Source organism: Somniosus microcephalus, chromosome 9, assembly GCF_052327205.1.
Source record: "Somniosus microcephalus isolate GS21.2 chromosome 9, FLI_Smic_1.0, whole genome shotgun sequence".
Lineage (NCBI taxonomy): Eukaryota > Metazoa > Chordata > Chondrichthyes > Squaliformes > Somniosidae > Somniosus > Somniosus microcephalus.
Window position 1 is genome coordinate 732,405 of NC_140995.1, and position 20,087 is coordinate 752,491.

Genomic DNA, 20,087 nt, shown 5'->3' on the forward strand with positions numbered 1-20,087 from the left:
CCCATCTGCGGAAGGATGTTCTTGCCATGGAAAGAGTGCAACGGCGATTCACCAGGCTGATACCTGGAATGGCGGGAATGACCTACGAAGAGAGATTAAATAGTTTGGGCTTGTACTCACTGGAGTTTAGAAGATTGAGAGGGGATCTCATCGAAACATATAAAATTATGGCAGGCCTGGACAGGCTGAATTCAGAGAGAATGTTTCCAATGGCCGGGGAGCACAGAACCAGGGGCCACAGTCTAAAAATAGCGGGCAAATCATTTAAAACAGAGATGAGGAAGAATTTCTTCACTCAAAGAGTGGTGAGCCTGTGGAATTCCCTGCCACAGAGGGCTGTGAAGGCTAATTCAATAAATATTTTCAAGAGAGAATTGGATATATTTCTGAAGGCTAAGGGGATTAAGGGTTACGGAGAAAAGGCGGGGACGGGGTACTGAACTGGTAAGATCAGCTATGATCTCAGACGAAGATCAGCCATGATCTCATTGAATGGCGGAGCAGGCTCGAAGGGCCGAATGGCCTACTCCTGTTCCTATCTCTATGTTAACAGAAACCTTTTTTCCCTTCCTTTCAGGTAGCCAGAAGCCAAACAACTCTTTGATGCCAGCCAGTCTCCCGATCCATCTTCTCCTTGTCTTTCTTCTGAACTGATCTGCCAGAGTTTTCACTGCCCCTTACCTTTCACTTTCTCTCCCTGAATGATCTGTCCTGAAAAAGGGCCTTAGCTTCATCCCTCTACACCTCCACCTCAATGATTGTTCGCCGGTCTCTTTCTCCCTACAGGTGCTGACTGACCTTTTGTGTGTTTCCAGCATTTTCTGTTTTTTGTCTCTGAACAAGAAGGTTGAATCCTCTGGTCTGTGCTGAGTTAGTTGGAGAGCTCTTTCAAAGAACTGGCACAGGCACAATGGACTGAATGACCTCCTTCTGTTCTGTATCATTCTATGATTCAATGGCCTAGAAATTCGAGGTTTAGTGCCGGCCATTAAGGCCCATTTTGATGAAAAAAATCTCAGCTGACTCGCTTCCACCCGTTTCTGGCAGGTCCCATGGCGGCCGCCATTTTCGGCAAGCCAGCAGCACTGCCGTTACCAGAGCTCACTAGAGAAATGGAACGAGGCAGATCGTGACCTCAATGAGTGTGCAACGCTCATTTGACGCACAATCTGCCATTTTCGATGTCGCCACTCCACTCACCACCCTCTCTTAATCATGACCAACTGACCAAGCATTCAGCAGCAGGAAGGAGCCCCCAGCAGCGCCATTGAAAGGACCATCATCAACAACTTGCAGCTGACGGTTTCTCAGTTGGACTGGCGCTGTCTAAGTTTCTGCAACTCTTGCAGCTTTTTAAATTATTTAAAGTTGCTGAGGTCACAGGGAGTATTGGTGCAAGTGAAGAATGCCTTCATGCTCATTTAAAGGCTTCTGCTCACACCACTTGCTCACAGTCATGGGGGCTCTACTGGCAGTCCCCCTCGCGCTCGAGTATCTTCGGGAGAGGGAGGGAAGGCAGTGAAGAAGAGGAGAAGATGCTCACAGAGGGAGGAGGAGGAGGGCCAGGAGGGCTCTCAACAGGAGGCCTTACTCACTTCGGGTCTTCAGCGAGCACTTCTCCTACCTTCAATTAAGAGAGGAGCAGTGTATTAGGAGGCTCCGCTTCACCAAGGAGGTGGTTACAGAACACTGCCACCTCCTGCAACCAGACCTGCCGCCTCAGACCAGGGCACTGATGGCTCTCCCAGCAGCCCTCAAGGTCACCGGGGCCCTCAATTTCTTTGCCAGTGGATCCTTCCAGTCTGCAGCAGAAAACATAGCTAACATCTCCCAGTTCACCATCTGTCGCTGCATCCGGGAGGTCATAGAGGCTCTCTACTCCAGGAGAAGGGACTTCATTGTCTTCTCTCTGAACAGAGAGAAGCAGGATGAGCATGCATGTGGCTTTGCCAGGATATCAGGCTTCCCCACGGTGCAGGGGGCCATCGACTGCACACACGTGGCTTTGCGGGCAACGCATAACAATTGTAAGATGTTCCGTAACCGCAAAGGCTGCCACTCACTCAATGTGCAGTTGTTGTGCAATCACGCCCAGTGCATCATGATGGTGAATGCCTGCTATCCTGGCAGCAATCCTGATGCCTTCATCCTGCACCAGTCCGGTGTGCCGGCGCTCTTCCAGCCACCACAGCAAACCCAAGGTTGGTTGCTCGGAGACCAGGGCTATCCGCTCTGCACCTGGCTAATGACTCCCCTCCACAACCCCACCATCATGGCCAGCACTCATATAAAGACAGCCATGCTGCCACAAGAACATCATCGAGCAGACCATCGCTCAGGAGGAGCCCTCCAACATGCCGGATCAGGTGTCCCATTTCATCATAGTCTGCTGCATGCTCCACAACTTGGCCATCATAAGGGCACAGCCCTTGCCACCAAGGACTGCAGGACCACCTCAGAAGGAAAAGGAGGGAGAGGAGGAGGAGGAGGAAGAGGAAGAGGAGGAGGAGGAAGAAGAGGAAGAGGAAGAGGAAGAGGAGGAGGAAGAGGAGGAGGACGAGGAAGAGGAGGAGGAGGAAGAGGAAGAGGAGGAGGAAGAGGAAGGAGGGAGGAGGAAGAGGAAGAGGAAGAAGTGGAGGAGGAGGAGGAGGAAGAGGAAGAGGAAGAGGAGGAGGAAGAGGACAAGGAAGAGGAGGGAGGGAGGAGGCAGGCAGCAAATCCCCATTCTGGACGGGTTGTCCGTGAACGCCTCATCAGACTCCGATTCCAGTGAATGAAACCCCAGACTCCCGTTGTTCAGCACTTCCCCATCATACCACCCCTCTGTCATGGAACGTCACAGCGTCCTCCTGGGTACGAAGCTGAAATAAGAGAAACCATGAAACACACATTCCAAACAAAAATCATACATTTATCCAAATCTGATCAAAATTACAATCAGCTCATTACCCATGTGCATTCCCTTAGTGCCTGTTGTCCGTGTGCCTTTATCTACTCTAGTGCTCCTACATGGTTCTCCCCAGTAGCTGCACCAAGGATGCTGACTTTCATTGGGAGAGACTTCAGCTGGCCTTGCACGACAACCTCGACCAGCTGCGGACCTAGAAGGCCTGGCTGTAGACTGCACCAGCTTGGCATGGGCGGCAGCAGTCTGGGCTGGCTGCCTGATAGGCAGCGCCAAGGGCAATGGCGGAGTGGCAGTGCTGGGAGTAGGAATGTTGTCATCCTGAGAGAGGACAGCAGGTTCTTGCTCCAAAGACCCACTGCCACTCCCCCGGGGCAGCGCCTCAGCTTTCCTAGCAATCTGTTGGAGCACAGATTGCTGGCCTGCTGCGACACCCTGCAAACCCCTTTCGAGACTCAGAAACCCAGCGACGATGGCAGCAGTCTGAGCTTCCACTGCAGCATTGAGACGTTGGGTCACCTCCACCTGTGCTGCAATGGAAGCTGTGACTTCACCCATCGCACGCAGCATCATGGCTGGGTCCACAAGGTCTCTCCTGGAGTTGTCCATCATTTCCACCCTGGCAATCATGGGCTCCAAGCTCTGCACAAAGTCCCATGCAATGTTGGAGCCGGACTCCTCCATGCTCCTTGACACTGACAAGAGGCTCCCTGGCAGTCTTGCCACTGCATCAAGCATTTCTGTGTGCAAGCCCATCACCCTTTTCCTGAAGGCCGCTCCATCAAGGTCATTGTCTGAGTCCTATGCAGCAGAACTCATGCATGTACTCGCCCTCTGAGGAGCTGGCCCCCGAGCCACATTTTCTTTTCTGGCCTGGCTGCAGCCCACTCGTGCCCGGTACCTCACCATGTGCAGATCCCGCCTCTCTACTACCCTCTACATTCCATGCAGTGCCATTTTCTGAGCTGCTGTCTGCGAGTGTCAGCTGCAGTGACTGTGTGTCTTCTCCTGCTCCTCCTTCACTCTCCTCGAGGACATCAGGGACAGGCTGGGCTACTGGCAGTTCTTGGGTATCTGAAAGCAGAAAGGCACAAGGGTCGGGTTGTGGTCCAGGGGATGGGGAAAGCAAGGTATCCATGCATACAGCATCAGCAGCTTGTAAGTGAGAAGAGATGAGGGGGAAGTGGGATGTGAGAAGAGGATTAGGAATGACCGTGCCGTCATCCTCAGCAAGGGCTTTAACTTCTCTGGTGGCCACGGACTCCGTCACTGCCCCTCCAATAATGTCAAACACCGATTCCTCCAGGTCGGTGAGGTTCTGTATTGTGGCTTGACCGCCACCCATCTGCCACTGCTCCCTCCTGTTCTGAGCCACCTTTGCCTGCAAGAGAAAGGGAAGTGTGTGTGAGTGAGTGTAGTGCAATTTCGGATTTCCAACATCTGCAGTATTTTGCTATCGTAATATGTTTGGGTGCTGTGCCTGCCATAGTTGAACAGCTGTTAGTGTGTGTAAGTGTGAGATGTGGGTGTGAGTGTTGCAGCAGTGGTAAGGTTCTGAGGGTGATGTGAAGCTCTGATTGTGAGGTGTGAGTGGTGATAGGTAGAGATTGTTGGTCGGTGAGTGCTGGGGGTGTGGTGCATTGAGCGGTGTGTGAGGCTTGTGGTGCAGATGGCGAGATATGGCATTTGCTGAAACCTTCACTCACCTTGACCTGCCGTGTGACGTCATTAAACTTTTTTCGGCACTGGATCCAGGTCCTTGGGACCACACTGGTGGCCATGGCGAAGTCAGCTATCTCCTCCCACAGCCTTCTGCAAGTGGCCTTGGATGGTCTCCTGCCTCCCTACGAGAACAGTACAGCACGCCTTCGTTGTGCGGCCAGGACTAAGGCCCTTAGTGCAGCATCTGAAAACCTTCCTGCTCGCTCCCTTGGTTGCTGAGCCATGGATTGCTCTACAATGACAATGATGTGCTTCTGCAACAGAGTGCCTCCCCTTTAAATAGTGCAGCGAGCCTGGGCCAAACATTATTGGCCCCGATATTGGCCCCCCCCCCATACAGCGCTAAGCCAACCAGCAGCGCATTCAGCGCTGAGATCAGCGCTCCAATCATTATAATCAGCCAACAACACGGATTTGGCATGCTGCCTGCACCACTTTGAACGGGCGCAGGCAAATAGCGCTGGCCGGTGACACCACCTGCTTTCGGGCCATATCCAATTTCTAGTGATCTGATTCTATGTCAGCTGGGGCAGTGCTAGAAGTGCTATAATTAGGGGTTGATTTTAACCCTGAGCATGTTTTGGGCGGTAGGGGTGTGGGGGGGGTGGGGGAGGGGAATGGTGGGCAGGGTGAGTAACGCACTCTTTGGCGTAAAGTTTCAGGTTTAGGTTATCAATATTCCTGGGCCTTATCTACATGGCGCCATTCAGCTGCCCATCTGAAACGGGTGGAAATGGTAGCTGGCTGGTGGGCTGACTAGTGTCCGCTGGCCAACACTAGAGAAAGGTTCATGGTAATCAGGTAAGTCTGGGATGGGGGTGGGGGGTGCGTTTAGCATGGTCTTGGAGGATGGAGGAGCGGAGTCCTTTGCAGGGGAATTTGTGTCTTTCCTTGTACGGCACGGGCTCGAAGGGCCGAATGGCCTCCTTCTGTGCTGTAACCATTCTATGATTCTATGATTCTATGATTGTGGGTCTCAGAAGCGCACTCCTGCTCTTCCTGGTTGTACAAAGGAAAGGTTTACAATGACCTTGGAGGACCTTTTCTATCCACCAGCCTGCCTCATCCTGGTGAGGTGGCTTCCTCGCTCAGGCCCCAGTTAAAATGCAATTGATGTAATAGAACCCCAATTTATCTATACTCATGAGGCCCACCCACCTCCTTGAGGGGGACACCTTGTTCGCCTGTCGCAATCTGCCGGTTAAAATCCAAACTGGCACGAAAGGGTCAGAATCTGAACGGGTAAGTAAACTACTCATTCTTAACTGTCCATTCGTCCTGTTTCCGTCAGACGGGTACGGTTAAAATTGACTCCTTAGTCTCAGTGACCTTGATTAAGAAGAGAAATAACAGCAGAAGTTTCTGTTCCTGAATGTTATTCAGCGAACCCTGCTGGCAATGCACACGAGGTCACAAGGTCAGGACCGGATCAGATTAGGATGAGATGGGCTAGCTCCCCCAGTTGAAACACCAATCACTGTCAAATCCAGCCCAAGAGTAACAGCTACTTGAGGAAGGTACCAGAGGGCTGCTTGTTCCTACTGGACCGTACCCCAGCAAGGACTCAACAACTTCAGGCGTGATGGGGAGGGGAGAAAATCGGCAAGAAAATAAAAATAAAACTGTTGGAAATGAATCGTTTTATGACTGCATTTCAAAAACAAATCTGTTGAAGATAATCATGTGGCAGAAATGTTGTTCCAACCCGAAACGCTTCTGCCTCCAAAAAACTCAGCATTGTTGGAGATATTGGGCCAGTAATTCCGGTCCCAACGCATGAGTACGGATAGTGTACTCACACGTGGGCCTGTTGGAAGTGCCGGATTTCAGCATGCACAGCGCATGCGCGGGAAACCGGCATTTCCTCCAAGGGGCTCAGAGGTCCAACGCGTGTGCGCAGGACTCTGCGCACACGCGTGAACTTCCTTCTTTTCGACAGGTTTGCCCGTGTGTAAGGGCCTGAACTTTTTAGACATATAAAAAGGAGGCGTAAGGACTTGATTCTTGAAGGTAAGTGGTCTATTATTTAAAATTATAACATTTTTTCCACAGCTTTATTGTTTTTAAGGACTTTACAGTAAGGTAAGTTTATTTTTAGACCCGATTTCTTAAAAAATTATTTTTTTCAAAAATTTGATTAATTGTTTAAATTAGTTTTTTTTAAAGTTATTTATAGTTTATTTAATTATTGGGATGTTTTTAAAATTTTTATTTAAAGTTAAACTAGTCTTTTGGGCACCCGTACTTTTCATGAGTTTGACAGTTCTTACTATCAAACTCATGAATGAAGTTTCCCCTCCCCTGATTGGCTGCACACTGCTCACCTGATCCCAGCCGGCACATCGCACTAACTACACCGCTGGATCAGGTAAGCACATCGCACCGACATCTGAACCGGGCCAGGGACAGGAAATGCGAGCAGGCCCAGGCTTCAGATGTCGGCGCGCCGGGTGAGTGCACATCGGGGGCTTGCACGCGCGGCAAGCCCCCGAACCTAATTTCTGGCCCAATAGGAGCATAGGAACCGGAGGAGGCCATTGAGCTCTTCAAGCCTGTTCCGCCATTCAATGAGATCATGACTGACCTGTACTTCAACTCCACTTTAGATCCAGATCTGATACCCGTACCAAATGAAAAACCTCAGTTTTGAAAATTTTAATTGACCTAGCATTTGGAGGAGAGAATTCCAAATTTCCACGAGTCTTTGTATTAAACAGTTCCTGATTTCACTCCTAAATGCTTCAGCTCTAATTTTAAGATTAAGCCCCCTTGTTCTGGATTCCCCCACCAGGTGAAATAGATTCTCTGTATCTACCCTGTCAAATCCCTTTATCATTTTAAGCACCTCAATTAGATCAACCTTCTATACACAAGGGAATATAAGCCAAGTTTATGCAGCATGCCCTCATAATTTAACATTTTAAGCTTTGGTATTATTCTGGTGAATCTGTAACCCCTCCAAGGTCAATATGTCTTTCCTGAGGTGCGGTGCCTAAACCTGAACCCAGTTCTCCAGATGGAGTCTGACCAAAGCTTTGTACAACTGAAGCAAATATTCCTCACTTTTGTATTTCAGCCCCTTTGAGATAAAGGACAACATTCCATTAGCCTTTTTGATTAGTTTTTGTTCCAGTCCACTAGCTTTTAGTGATTTTTGTACATAGACACCTAAATCTCTTTGCTCTTATATTAAATCCAATAAATTCCTCCCCTTGATTTATTTGTATGTTCCCCATACCACTGTTCTTTGGTCTTCTTCCTCGACTGTGGAAACAGATACAATGGCCCTGAGTTTGCGGTCGGAGGCTCCCTGCAGGGAAATGCCTCCGATCCGCAAATAAAATGCCCGGGTACCTAGTTTTACCCGGCATAAGAATTTCACGGGCATTTGCTGGGGCCACAGATTACAGCCCAATGTCCTTGTTTAACAAGTCTGCCTTTCCTTATTATCCATTATAGTCTCAGATATCACTGTCTTTAATGGACTCACGTTCCCCTTAGCACTCTCTCTTAATATGTTTATATAAAAATGTTTACGTTTAGTTTTGATCGCCCACGCAATTTTTTTCTCGTATTCTCTTTTTGCTCCTCATTACTTTGTGTTTATACCTTTGTTGCTTTTTATAGCTCTCCCAGTCGCTGGATTCCCACTTTTCCTCGTATTTGTGTAAGCTTTTTCTTTTAGCTTGATTCTGTTTCTTACCTCGTTTGTTGACCAGGGCTGCTTAACTGCACAGGCGGAGCGTTTGCCTTTTAGAGGTATGTACTTCCCATAGTTTGTCTGCAGATTTACCCATTAACAGTTTCTCCCAGATTAATCATAGAATCATAGAAAGTTACAGCACGGAAGGAGGTCATTTCGGCCCATCGTGTCCGCACCGGTCAAAAAGCGCTATCCAGCCCAATCCCACTTCCCAGCTCTTGGTCCGTAGCCCTGCAGGTTACAGCATCCCAAGTGCACATCCAAGTACTTTTTAAATGTGGTTAGGGTTTCTGCCTCTACCACCCTTTCAGGCAGTGAGTTCCAGACCCCCACAACCCTCTGGGTGAAGAAATTTCTCCTCAAATCCCCTCTAAACCTTCCACCAATTACTTTAAATCTGTGCCCCCTGGTTTTTGACCCCTCTGCTAAGGGAAATAGGTCCTTTCTATCCACTTTATCTATGCCCCTCATAATTTTATACACCTCAATAAGGTCTCCCCTCAGCCTCCTCTGTTCCAAGGAAAACAGACCCAGCCTATCCAGTCTTTCCTCATAGCTAAGATTCTCTACTCCTGGCACGGTGGCATAGTGGTTAGCACTGTTGCCTCACAGCGCCAGGGACCCGGGTTCAAATCCGGCCTCGGGTGACTGTCTGTGTGGAGTTTGCACATTCTCCCCGTGTTTGCGTGGGTTTTCTCCGGGTGCTCCGGTTTCCTCCCACAGTCCAAAGATGTGCAGGTTAGGTTGATTGGCTATGATAAATTGACCCTTAGTGTTAGGGGGATTAAATACGTGGGGTTACGGGGATAGGGTGGGATATGTGTTGGTGTAGGGGTTACAGGGATCGGGTGGGATATGTGTCGGTGCAGGCTCGATGGGCCGAAATGGCCTCTATCTGCACTGTGGGGTTTCTGTGATTCTGTGAACATCCTTGTAAATCTCCTCTGTACCCTCTCTAGTGCAATCACATCTTTCCTGTAATGTGGTGATCAGAACTGCACGCAGTACTCTAGCTGAGGCCTAACTAGTGTTTTATACAGTTGAAGCATAACCCCCTTGCTCTTATATTCTATGCCTCGGCTAATAAAGGCAAGCATTCCGTATGCCTTCTTAACCACCTTATCTACCTGGCCTGCTACTTCAGGGATCTGTGGACATGCACTCCAAGGTCCCTTTGTTACTCTGCACTACTCAGTGTCCTATCATTTAATGTGTATTCCCTTTCCTTGTTAGCCCTCCCCAAATGCATTACCTCACACTTCTCCAGATTGAATTCCATTTGCCACTGTTCTGCCCACCTGACCAATTTATTGATATCTTCCTGCAGTCTACAGCTTCCTTCTTCAGTATCAACCACACAGCCAATTTTAGTATCATCTGCAAACTTCTTAATCATACCCCCTATATTCAAGTCTGGATCATTGATAAATACCACAAAAAGCAAGGGACCTAGTACTGAGCCCTGCGGAACCACACTGGAAACAGCCTTCCAGTCACAAAAACACCCATCAACCATTACCCTCTGCTTCCTGTCTCCGAGCCAGTTTTGAATCCAACTTGACACTTTGCCCTGGATCCCATGGGCTTTTAACTTCGTGACCAGTCTGCCATGTGGAACCTTATCAAAAGCCTTGCTAAAGTCCATATAAACTACATCAAACGTACTACCCTCATCTACCCTCCTTGTTACCTCCTCAGAAAATTCAATCAAGTTTGTGGGCAATATATTTCTCATCCCTTCGAAGTTTGCCTTACTTAAATTTAACACTTTGGTTTGGGACTCTCCCTTCTCCCTCTGAAACCTAATATCAAATTCAATCATATTATGGTCGCTATTCGCAAGATGCTCCCTCACTGTCAGATTGTTAATTAATCCTGGTCCGTTATTCATCATTGAATCTAGTATGGCCTGTTCCCTTGTCATAATCTACACTATTCATACAATATAGGACTTCTGTCTTTGGATGCAATCCAGAGCGTCTATGAATGAAATAGCATATCAGAGGTATCACCCTATAAATGGTGAGATGTGATCTTACTGTACAAGAGCTTAATGTACTCATGTGACATTACTATAATGGGGGCCTTAAATAAATGGGTTGTATCCCTCATTGAAACAGTGGACAAAGTAATGTCATTACTTTGTATATATATAAAGTATATATATTGGGCAGCACGGTGGCATAGTGGTTAGCACTGTTGCCTCACAGTGCCAGGGACCCGGGTTCGAATCCGGCCTCGGGCGACTGTCTGTGTGGAGTTTGCACATTCTCCCCGTGTTTGCGTGGGTTTCCTCCGGGTGCTCCGGTTTCCTCCCACAGTCCAAAGATGTGCGAGTTAGGTTGATTGGCTATGATAAATTGACCCTTAGTGTTAGGGGGATTAAATACGTGGGGTTACGGGGATAGGGTGGGATATGTGTTGGTGTAGGGGTTACGGGGATCGGGTGGGATATGTGTCGGTGCAGGCTCGATGGGCCGAAATGGCCTCTATCTGCACTGTGGGGTTTCTGTGATTTCTGTGATATGTGTGGCGACACACCACTACTGGACATAATCCGCTCACGGCGGCACGGACAGTTTAAGCAGACGCCCCCAGCCGGGGGCCCTTTCCTCCAGCAACTTGTTTCCCGCGGGGACAGGCTGCCGGGAGCACTTCCTGTCTGGGGAGTATTTAAGTGGTGGCGCGGGCTTTTCCAGTTTCTCTTTGCCATGAGGTTGATTAAAGCAGTTGTGTTTCACTAACTCTGGTCTCGACTCCCACGTTTGCCGCGGTATCTCAACACTGGTGACCCCGACGCTCAGGACGAATCCTAAGCTAGCATGGCGGATACAAACGCAGTCACGGTTAAACTACCGGACCTTTGGGAGAACCTGGCCGAAGCCTGGTTTGTTCAAGCCGAGTCCAGATTCTGGCTGAAACACATTACAGTCGACGCCACGAAGTACGACTACCTCGTTGCCACAGTCCCCAAGGTTTGGGCAGCGCTGCAGGAGCCACCAGCGGAAGGCAAGTACGAACATCTGAAGGCTGCGCTCCTTAAAAAATTTCAAACGTCCTCTTACCAGCGCAACTGCCAACTCCTCGACCTCCCCGGCCTTGGTGATGCTTCACCGTCGGATCTGCTTTCCCACATGCTGCCCCTCTCAGACGACAAAAACACCGGCGCCCTCTTTCGCACGCTTTTCATTCGGCAGCTCCCCGCCAGCATCCGCCCGCTCATTGTGGAATCTGGCTCTACGGACCTGAATGAGATAGCCGAAAAGGCCGACCGGCTGCTCTCTGTGCAGTCCGCCCGTGACGTCGCGCCCGACCTCACGGCAATGACCATGCGGTCTTCCCGGCCCACTAGGCCCGACCGCCCTACCACTCCGGGTCACTGCTACTACCACACCCGTTTTGGCACTAGGGCCCAACGCTGCACGCCACCGTGCACTTTAAAACCCCCCCCCCCGCACCGGCCCCCACGATGGCCGCGGGGCAAAAGGGGCCTCTACTGTACGTCACCGACGACAGCACCAACCGCCGATTTCTGTGCGACACAGGGGCCCAGCACAGCATCACCCCAGCCTCCGCCCTCGAAATCCAACACGGCACACGGGGTATCACGCTGGCCGCAGCCAATGGCTCTGACATCCGCACATATGGCACCCGCATGGTCACGCTCGACCGCGCAGGCCACCGCTACCGCTGGGAGTTCCTCACAGCCAGGGTCCTCTGCCCACTCATCGGCGCCGACTTCCTACGCGCCCACGGCCTCCTTGTCGACATTCCGAGGCACGGCCTCGTTGACATCAACACTATGGCCCCCATCCCTGGCGCATTTACCCCGGCCCGTTCGGCCGGCCTGACGACCTACTGCCTCGCCAGAGTCACGGACGACTACTCGGCACTTCTAGCCGAGTTTCCCGCCCTCACTAACCTGACCTTTTCGGCCAAAGTCACCAAACACGGTGTGGAGCACTATATCTCCACCACCGGCCCCCCGGTTTCTGCCCACGCCCGCAGACTCAACCCGGCCAAGCTGGAAATCGCGCGGACCGAGTTCACCACCACGGAACAACTCGGCATCATCTGCTGCTCCAGCAGCCCTTGGGCCTCGCCCCTCCACATCGCCCCCAAGCCCGGCGGAGGCTGGCGCCCTTGCGGGGACTACCGCCGCCTCAACGACGCCACCACCCCCGACCGATACCCGGTGCCGCACATCCAGGACTTCTCGGCCCGACTGGCCGGACGAACCGTCTTTTCCAAGGTCGACCTGGTGCGCGGTTACCACCAAGTCCCCGTACACCCTGCGGACATCCCCAAAACGGCCGTCATCACCCCATTCGGCCTGTTCGAGTTCCTGAGGATGCCCTTCGGCCTCAAGAATGCAGCCCAGGCTTTCCAGCGCCTTATGGACTCAGTCCTCCGAGACCTGAACTTCCTATTCGTCTATCTAGACGACATTCTCGTGGCCAGCTCCTCCCAACAGGAACACCTCGAACACATTCGCATCCTGTTTGGGCGCTTAGCCCAACACGGGCTCATCCTCAGCCCGGCGAAGTGCCAATTCGGCCTAACCGAGATCGATTTTCTCGGTCACCACATCACCCCTGCTGGGGCCGTCCCCCTGCCCAACAAGGTGCAGGCCGTCCAGCAATTCCCCCGCCCCAATACCATCAAGGGCCTCCAGGAGTTCCTCGGGATGGTGAACTTCTACAACAGGTTCATCCCCAGCGCTGCAGCCCTCATGAAGCCTCTATACGACTCCCTCCGAGGTAAATCCGGCAAGATGGCCGTAGCCTGGACCACTGACACGTCAGCCGCCTTCGACGCCACCAAAAACGCGCTCGCCGACGCCACCCTGCTCGCACACCCGAGGGCCGATGCCTGGGTCGCGCTCACCACCGACGCCTCCGACCACGCGGTCGGAGCCGTGTTCGAGCAGTGGGTCAATGGCGCGTGGCAGCCACTTGCCTTCTACAGCCGCCAACTGCGCCCCCCGGAGGTCAAATACTCTACTTTCGACCGCGAGCTTCTCGCGCTCCACCTGTCGGTCTGCCATTTCAGGTTCCTCCTGGAGGGCCGCCCCTTCACCACGTACGTGGACCACAAGCCGCTCACATACGCGATGGCCAAGCACACCGAACCCTGGTCCGCTAGGCAGCAACGCCAGCTCGCGGCCGTGTCCGAGTTTACTATGGACATCCAGCACGTCTCCGGTAGAGACAACGTTGTCCCCGACTGCCTTTGCCATCCCGCCATCTGCGCGAATCACCTCGCGGTCGACTACGCACAACTAGCAGCGGCCCAGCTCACGGGCCCAGACCTCCTCTTGGCGGCTACCAGCCTGCCAGGGCTACGCCTAGCCAAGGTCGCGCACGGGCCCGAAGCCACGGCAGTTACTTGCGACGTCACACTCGGCCAACCCAGGCCGGTCGTCCCTGCAACCTGGCGCCGCCGCATCTTCGACGCGCTACACGCGCTCTCCCATCCGGGTGCCCGCGCATCCGTCAAACTCCTCTCCCAGCGTTTCGTCTGGCGCGGCCTCAGCAAAGATGTTCGGACTTGGGCCACCTCCTGCCTCGCCTGCCAACGGGCTAAGGTACAACTACACACAAAAGCACCCCTGGGAGACTTCGAGGTACCCAGCCGCCGCTTCGACCACGTACACGTCGACATCGTCGGTCCTCTGCCGCCATCGCAAGGCCAAACTTATCTCCTCACGATGGTCGACCGCTACACACGCTGGCCTGAGGCAGTGCCGCTGCCCTCCACCACCACAGCCGACATCGCCAGGGCGTTTGTTAACACCTGGGTCGCAAGGTTCGGCGTACCAGCCGACATAACCTCCGACAGAGGCGCCCAGTTCACCTCCGAACTCTGGACGGCCACAGCACGCAAACTCGGGGTGACGCTCCACCGAAACACGGCGTACCACCCGCAGGCCAATGGGCTGTGTGAACGCTTCCACAGGTCACTCAAGGCCTCACTCCGCGCCGGCCTGCAGGACAGTACCTGGACTGACTGCCTACCGTGGGTGCTACTAGGCCTACGCACCGCGGTCAAGGAAGACCTCCAGTCCTCGGCAGCGGAGTTAGTCTACGGACAACCGCTGCGCGTCCCAGGCGAATTCCTTCCGGAGGCTATCATGCCTTGGTCGGCCGAACAGCAGCGGCTCAACTCTTTCTCTTCCGCTCAACAGTTCGCCCCACTTCCGGTCAACCGACACGGCGAACTCGCACCTCACGTCCCGCCAAACTTACAGCAGGCACGCTTCGTCTTCGTGCGACACGACACGCACTGCGGACCCCTGCGACCCCCGTACGACGGACCGTACGAGGTACTACAAACCGGGGACAAGGTCTTCAAGCTGCGACTCGGCGACAGGGTCGACACAGTCTCCATCGACCGGCTCAAACCAGCACACACAGAACCAGGGGAACAGGTCCCCGTGGCCCGACCTCCAACTAGAGGCCGTCCCGCCAGCAAGCCAGCACAGCCGGCGGCGAACCGCCCGGCCCCACCAACTAGACCGGCGACCACTCAGAGCCGCTCCGGCAGAACCATTAGACCACCGTCACGACTCGTCCACTCCTCCTAAGCGGATTCTGGGGGGAGCTCTGTGGCGACACGCCACTACTGGACATAATCCGCTCACGGCGGCACGGACAGTTTAAGCAGACGCCCCCAGCCGGGGGCCCTTTCCTCCAGCAACTTGTTTCCCGTGGGGACAGGCTGCCGGGAGCACTTCCTGTCTGGGGAGTATTTAAGTGGTGGCGCGGGCTTTTCCAGTTTCTCTTTGCCATGAGGTTGATTAAAGCAGTTGTGTTTCACTAACTCTGGTCTCGACTCCCACGTTTGCCGCGGTATCTCAACATATGAATGCTTTAAATACTTGTACACTAAGACAGTGCACAGTAATTTCTAGGCTCTAATGCTGTAGGTGACCTCTATTAGTTCAAATGGTGTAATGTCATAGGCAGTGCTAGCAATGGGATTCTGCATTGCAATGCTATTGCTGCTCTCTAGTACAAATGCTAAATCATTCCATTTCTAACAGTAGTTTCATAATTTCCGAAATAACCCGGCCATGATCTCTGTGTACTTGAGCTGACTTTACAATGCCATCAGCAAATGGATTATTGCAATAAATGTTGAATGACCATAAAAATGATTTGCATTAAATAGCTGCAGAAGTTCAAACAGTGTCAATATGAATTCATTTTACAGTAATTATTGTAAATATATTGGTCAATATAAAACCTAATAAAAGAGTTACAATGCTAAAGTAGGCTCCTGACAATGAGATCCATGTTGAAGCCAGTCTCACCACTGATAAATCAATGATATTCCACCAAATTGTAGACATGAAACAAAGTGACAACTGATGAACCAAAAGGAGTTTTGAGGTAATTTAGTTTCCTGTTCAGTTCTGCCTTATTTCAAAATGATTGTTTCATATCTCGAGAATCTAATGTGAATCAGGTGTAAATGGTTGAGAACTGGTATACAAACTACCAGAATAGTAATGTGATAATAGCCTTCAATTTTTTACAATTATTCCCAGGTTCAAGTACAAACTTGAGCGGGTGCATGGAGCCTCCTCGCTGTGGGAGCAAACATAAAGTGAGATATAAAGGGATGGGGACAATTAAAGGGTACTGTCACGACACAGTGACAACAATTCTGAAAGCTTTTGGAAAGGGAATCTTGACCCATTTGTCAAATCTGAAGAAGTGGGGGACTAAGAAATGGCAGGTAAAAATGAAGGTAATGGAAATTAAAGATGCAGGCATGAGTCAGCTAGCATGCAACAGAGCAGCCCAGTACTCAACCCTGGTTTGATGGATACTAAAGTGAAGGTGGTGCTTCATGAGAGGTGGGAAGAGATTGCATTATTACACATATTTAATAATTCATTAGAACAAGGTGTAGTGCCAGAGGACTGGCGGATAGCTAACATAATACCTATATTTAAGAAGGGAGATCGAACATGTCCAGTCAGCTTAACATTGGTGGTAGGACAAAATAATGGAATCCCTACTAAAGGAGAAAATAGAAGAACATCTAGAAACCAAAGATATAATAATGAATGGAAAAGGGGAACGTCTTGCTTGACCAACCTCATTGAATTTTTTGAAGCGGCAACAGAGAGAGTAGACAAGGGTAATGTAGTAGATGTAATTTATCTAGATTTTCAAAAGGCCTATTTTCATAATAGACTAATGAATAAGGTCAGAGCATGCAGAGTCAGGAGAACAAGTAGCAAAATGGATAACTAGCTGGCTTCAAGATAGAAAGCAGAGAGTATGGGTAAAGGGTAGCTATTCAGAGTGGCAGAAGGTAGATAGTGGTGTTCCACAAGGATCAGTGCTGAGACCACTGTTGTTCACAATTTATATTAATGATTTAGTTCTTGGAATCAAAAACACAATTTCTAAATTTGCAGATGACACCAAATTTAGGAGGTGGGATAGTCAATATGGAGGAGAACTGCAACAAATTACAGGAGGACCTTAATAAACTTGAAGAATGGGCAAATAATTGGCAAATGAAGTTCAACACAGATAAATGTGAGGTATTACATTTTGGTAAGAAAAGTAAGGAGGTCACATGTTACTTGGAAAACGAATCTAAACGAGGTAGAGGAACAAATGGATCTCGGAGTACAAATACACAGGTCACTAAAAGTAGCGACACAGGCTAACAGGGCCATAAAAAAAGCAAACTAAGCACTAGGGTTTATTTCTAGAGGGATTGTGTTGAAAAGTAGAGAAGTTATGCTAAACTTGTACCGAACCTTGGTTAGATCACACTTAGTTAGAGTACTATGTACAATTCTGGTCGCCATATTGTAAAAAGGATATACAGGCACTGGAGAGGGTGCAGAGAAGATTTACAAGGATGATACCAGAAATGCGAGGGTATACATATCAGGAAAGGATGAACAGGCTGAGTCTCTTTTCTTTTGAAAGGAGAAGGCTGAGGGGTGACCTAATAGAGTTCTTTAAAATTATGAAAGGTTTTGATAGAGTAGAAGCAGAGAGAGTGTTTCCACTTGTGGGGAAGAGCATAACTAGAGGCCATCAATATAAGATAGTCACCAAGAAATCCAATAGGGAATTCAGAAGAAACTTCTTTACCCAGAGAGTGGTGAGAATGTGGAACTCGCTACCACAGGGAGTGGTTGAAGCAAATAGTATAGATGATTTAAGGAGAGGCTAGACAAGCATCTGAGGGAGAAGGGAATAGAGGGTTATGCTGATAGGTTTAGATGAGGACAGACGGGAGGAGGCTCGAGTGGAGCATAAACGCCGGCATGGACTGGTTGGGCCGAATGGCCTGTTTCTGTGCCATATAACCAATGTAATTCTATGTAATCCTCTGAAGTAGTTGTGAGGACTGTAATCTGTGTCCCTCCACAGCACCTTCCCCACAGTACTCATAGTGTGCTCTGACCAGAGTTTCGTACAGTTTGATCATGACTTCCTCTGGCTTATATTTTATGGTTTTAGCCATGTATTTCAACATTCTATTGATTTTGTTGGTTGCTGCTTTGCAGTTATCAGACATGTTGCATATTGAATCTACCAAGACTCCGAACTTTCTTTCAGCTTTTTCCGTAGCTATTTCAACACCATTCATGGAGTGCATGTTATCGATTTTTCCTTCCTATGTGCAGCACTTTACACTTGTCTACTTTAAATTCCATCTGTCATTGTTCTGCTCACTTACATATTGGCCCCGATATTAACGTTAAGGTGGATTCCGAGCGGGTGGGGTCGGGGGGGGGGGGGGAAATGGAATTGCGTGGGCAAAAACTGGAAGTAAAGTCAACGGGTTGGATTCTCTGATTTCAGCTTGATTGAGGCAATGAATTTTGACTTCCGGGGTTCACGTCTCCAAGCTGTGCAGCAGGTGTGATGTGCACCTGCATGACACAATCTCAACTGGTGCAGGTGGAGCAGTCTTTGGCGGGGCTCTCAGGGTCTCCGAAACCCAGGGGGCAGAGGCCAACAGCATCTCCGCGGTCAGAGCAGGGATACGAGCAGCCTACCTATACCTCTGCTGAAGTCACACAGGATGCAGCACATAGAAGCGGTAAGAAGCGTAAGAGAAACCAAAGTATGCACACAGTGTTTGCCCAAATGTTATGTTGTGAAGTTTCCTTTTCTTATAATGACACATAAAATGTATTGATTAGCACCACTTCTGTGTCTTGCTCATTATTGCATCCAGAGTGTCAACTCGCCCTTTCACTTGTTTCAGGATGAATGTCAATACATGACGGGACCCATTGGGCAGATGTGCAATGGGTGGATGAGTGGTTGAAGGACTGTTTAATGAAAAGGGAGCGGGAGGGTGGGTGGTGGAGATGGGAATGGGCTGGAGGATTTCATTTGTGATGTTTTCCTGTGTGAGGCACCACTAGCTGAACCATCGAGCTATTAGGGCATCCCTGGCATCCCGGGCAGCAATGTATGCAACTAGTTTATTGGTGGGTGACTCATCTTTATATTTATCCTGCTTCTCCTTTTCAATGTTCTTGTCATCAAGATTAGTGATGAGCACCTTTGTCCTTTTCCACCTGCAATCCTCTCTGCTGTGCAATGTTGTGCAGGGCGCAGCACACCACTATTATTCTGGACACCCTCGCTGGCAAGTACTGAAAGGTGCCTCCAGACCTATCTAGCCACCTGAAGCGCATCTTCAACATTACAATGGCTTGCTTGACGACACACCTGGTGGTCATGTGGCTCTTGTTGTAACACTCCTGCGCCTCATTGGTGGGGTTCCTCACAAGTCTCATGAGCCAAGTTTGAAGGGGTTATCCCTTGTCTACTACGAGCCAGCCCTTAAGTCTGTTTCCTGGTATGAAGAGGTTTGGAATGTTGGCCTGCCACAGTATAAAAGCATCATGACCACTCCCAGGGAATCTGGCGCACACCTGCATGAACCTCTCCGTGTGCTTACGCACCAGCTGCTCATTGATGGTGTAATATCCCTTGCGGTTGATAAAAAAACTCCTGGTTGCTGTGGTGGTCCTCTGGTTGCCACATGTGTGCAATCAATGGCACCCTGTACCTGTGGGAAGCCAGCCAGAGAGGCAAATGTGAGAGTCTGCTTATTCAGGCTATTGTCATCACAGGGGAAGTTAAAAAAATTCCCAGCCCTGACAAACAATCCATCCATTCACCTGCCTTAAGCATTTATGTCCAGTGGACTGCGAGACCCTTGCTATGGCCGGAATTTTCTGGGGTCCGTGTGGGCACGATCAGAGGCAGGTCAGATGGGAAATTTGAAAAAAGTCAGAGTGAGTCGGAAACCTGCTGTCATCCCACCCCCACGTGCCTTTCCCTCGGGCATGTTTGCCGGTGCGGCAGCGACCTGACCGGCAGAGGCGGGCGGCCTAATTGAAATCATTATCAGCTTGTTGTCAGACAGTTAAGTGCCTTTTTTCCCCTGCCTTTTAAATTTCCCTGTATGGCCACGGGATTCACGCAGCTCGGGAACCATGTCTGTCGACCTGAGGCGGGAGTTGAGTGGCCATTGATCCAGCTGATTACTTGACAGCATCAAATGTATTATAACATCTCCAGCCTCACAGCTGATCACTTTCCTCAGGCAGAAGCTGTTGCTCACTACATTGCCAGCACAGATTTAATCTTCTGCAGGCTGCAAGTGCTTCCAGCAAAGTCTCCATCCAGTGTCACCTCATTGGAAGAACCCATCTCACCACTGACAGAATGCTTCAGACTTTTCTACTTCACC

At 50.4% G+C, this 20,087-nt stretch overlaps 1 pseudogene; it reads right to left on the reverse strand.

Annotated features, from left to right (window-relative positions):
* Positions 1 to 2,826: 2,826 nt before the first annotated feature.
* LOC147112217 (uncharacterized) lies at positions 2,827 to 4,851 on the reverse strand (annotated as a pseudogene).
* Between the last annotated feature and the right edge of the window lie 15,236 nt (positions 4,852 to 20,087).